Below are 2,763 nucleotides of genomic sequence, written 5' to 3'. Positions count from 1 at the left end.
TGGCCAGCTACCCTCAGGGTCCTTCCATGGTTGATTACATGGTCCACTATTGTAGCTCTGATGTCATCAGTGATTCTATTTCTTACTCTTCCTACCCTTCCTCTCCCCCCTCCTCATCTTCCTCTCCCCCCTCCTCGTTTTCCTCTTGCTCCTGCTTGTCCTTGTCGTCCTCTTCATCCTACTTCTTCACCTCCACGTCCTCTTCCTCGGCCTCCTCTACTTCTCACTCTTTCTGCTCCCTCCATTGTACTCCGCACACACAGCTTATCTGTATTATAGTGTAACTAACAGTGAAGTGTTCCAATGTTTTTCCTGTGTTTATATTTGTAAGTTTCCTTTAATTGTGGAACTTTGTTTTGTAATTGGTGGCAGCGGAAGTAACGTGCAGCACGGACTGAGTTTGTGGTGACACTAGAGCAGAGAAGCATGGCGCTCTGTGAGTTCAGCTGCATCGTCCTACTGCTTTAAACTGGACTTAAGTTTTAAAGAACACATAAGTTAAGTTAAGTTAAATTAAACCCAATTGTGGAATCACCGTTGAGAGGAGTAGCGGCTCGCGCGAAGAACGGACTTTCTCCCGTTTGGCTACAGCAGGCAATGAGGTGTGTTCAGGGTGCCTCTGTTAATTTCAGTTTCAATGAAAGTGCCATAAAAAGGCATTTATGTGTCTATACCTTTGTTGTTTGGATTTACTGTGATAAGAGTTATTGTAAACATGTTGCTTATTGTAATTGTTTTGTTTGGGTAGTTCTCACGATGATGATGATGATGATGACGACGCTGAGTGATCTTGTCGCCGAACATTGAATAAATCATCTGTAAACAAGAACTTGTCCGCGTGGTGGCTGACGGGAGCTACAGTGAGAACTCAACTGCTCCTTGTGAGTGGGCGAGAAAGAAAGGAACATAAGTCATCTCTAGCGTGTCTACAAGGGTCCCCAAGCTCCTGCCAGAAGCCAAGAACGGGTTTGCTCATCCTAACAATTCAAAGAAAGGACATATTGATGTTCTCAAGTGTGCTGCAGAAAATTAACCTGAAGACCATTCGCAAGTTTGGATGCTTTAAAGTGTTAATAAGGGTGTCCTGAAGTGGCTTCATTGTAGCTGCAAGCAAGAAGGTTCAAGTTTACAATTGATCATGAGTTTGAAAAATATGTGTCTTTAAGGGTTGTTAGTAGGGCTGGGCGATATGACCCAAAATTCATATCTCGATATTTTTTAGCTGGATGGCGATATAGGATATATATCTCGATATATTTTTTTTAAAGCCATAAAGTAAGAACAAAAGGGGAGTTCTTAGTCAAAGCTGTGTCCCAGATGTCACACAGGCACTTTTATTAACATAGAACAGATGTACATAAAATTTACTCAAAAATAAATTATGAGCATTTATTAAATAATAATGCTTCATAAATAAAAGAAAACAATGTTGTTTTTGTGCATAACAAAAAGCTCACAAATGTGCAGTCAAAATGTAAACTAAAAGACGAGCACTATAACAAAGACAGATTTCACAGCTGCTCTGTTCCCAACTTGTACTGCGTGACTGACAGCCTGGAGTTTGTAATCCGCTTCGCAACCACGTCTCTTAACAGGTGCCATTTATGGTCCTTATACACAGTAAGGTAATATTACGTTGAAGCACAGTACGTATCACTCCGCGAGGCTCAGCCGTAATGCTCCGACAATCCATCAAGCGGTGCAGCTCCGTAGCTTACCAAAGTCGTACTAAAACATTTTTGACAGATTGCTGAGCGCTGTGTACCACATAAAATCGGTTCGCGGCCATCAAGCACAACCAGAATTCATACATAAGGCGCGCTGTCAACTTTTGAGAAAATGAAAGGATTTTAGTCCGTGCAGCACCTCTGGGCTGCATGGCGTTAGCGTGGTTAGCTCGTTAGCGTGGTTAGCTAGCTAACACGTTGACGCCGTCCAGCCCCACACACGGGGCGATGCGCAGTAACTCATTAACGGAGATTTGCCGTGTCCATCTTGTCGCTTCCTGCAGGTGAAGCGATGGGGGAGGAGGGGGAGTTGTGTTCAGTGAAGGAGAGGCGAGGCCGAGTAACGTTGCGTAAAGACGAAAGTGGACGAAAGAGAGGCAAACTTGCGGCTCCACAAGTATAATTATAACGTAACATAGACTATATCGATATAAAGGATATGGTCACATCTTATATCTCGTATAAAAATATATCGATATTTTTTAAAAACTCGATATATCGCCCAGCTCTAGTTGTTAGTGATTTCAGACATGTGTTTAAGGGTTATAAGAATAAGCTACTAAAGCAGTCCTGGATTTTATGCAAGGTTTTATTCAAAGGAAGTAACCAAGTTTGTTACAAGCCATAAGCAGTGTTACTTTATGTTATCAGATTCCTTTACTTAGCCTAACATGTCAGTCACAAATCTCTCTAAACTGAGTGACAATCCTGAGGCAGAGACTGTGACCAGGCCTCAGCAAAACCCTCCACTGTGCAGTTCTCCTCTGCAAAATACAGATGGTCCACAAGAAGTTCGAGTAACATCAGATGTTCATCCATCAACAAGTAAGTGTGCACAACAAAAAATTCAAAACCCACCTCGTAAAAGCCAGAGGTCAAGAACCTTAACTGAAAAGGGAAGAGGAATGTTAAACCAAAGGATTAAGGAGTTGGAGCAAAGTTTTAAGATCAAGTACGAAAAGTGGAAGGTTCTAGCAAAGGATGCTAACCATTCAATTTCTGACAATTGTTCAGATGAAGAGCTGCAAGCAATAAT

General features: G+C 42.1%; 1 long non-coding RNA gene across 1 annotated transcript; it reads left to right on the top strand.

The window, feature by feature from the left end:
- The first annotated feature begins 286 nt into the window (after positions 1–286).
- LOC113026101 (uncharacterized) lies at positions 287–826 on the top strand. The gene is made up of 2 exons (XR_003272874.1): positions 287–602; positions 749–826. It is a non-coding gene; the product is annotated as an uncharacterized LOC113026101 (long non-coding RNA).
- Positions 827–2,763: the final 1,937 nt, after the last annotated feature.

Source organism: Astatotilapia calliptera, chromosome 7 (genome assembly GCF_900246225.1).
Source record: "Astatotilapia calliptera chromosome 7, fAstCal1.2, whole genome shotgun sequence".
Lineage (NCBI taxonomy): Eukaryota > Metazoa > Chordata > Actinopteri > Cichliformes > Cichlidae > Astatotilapia > Astatotilapia calliptera.
Note: the sequence above shows the minus strand (reverse complement) of the source record. Positions and strands in the feature narration are given on the sequence as shown.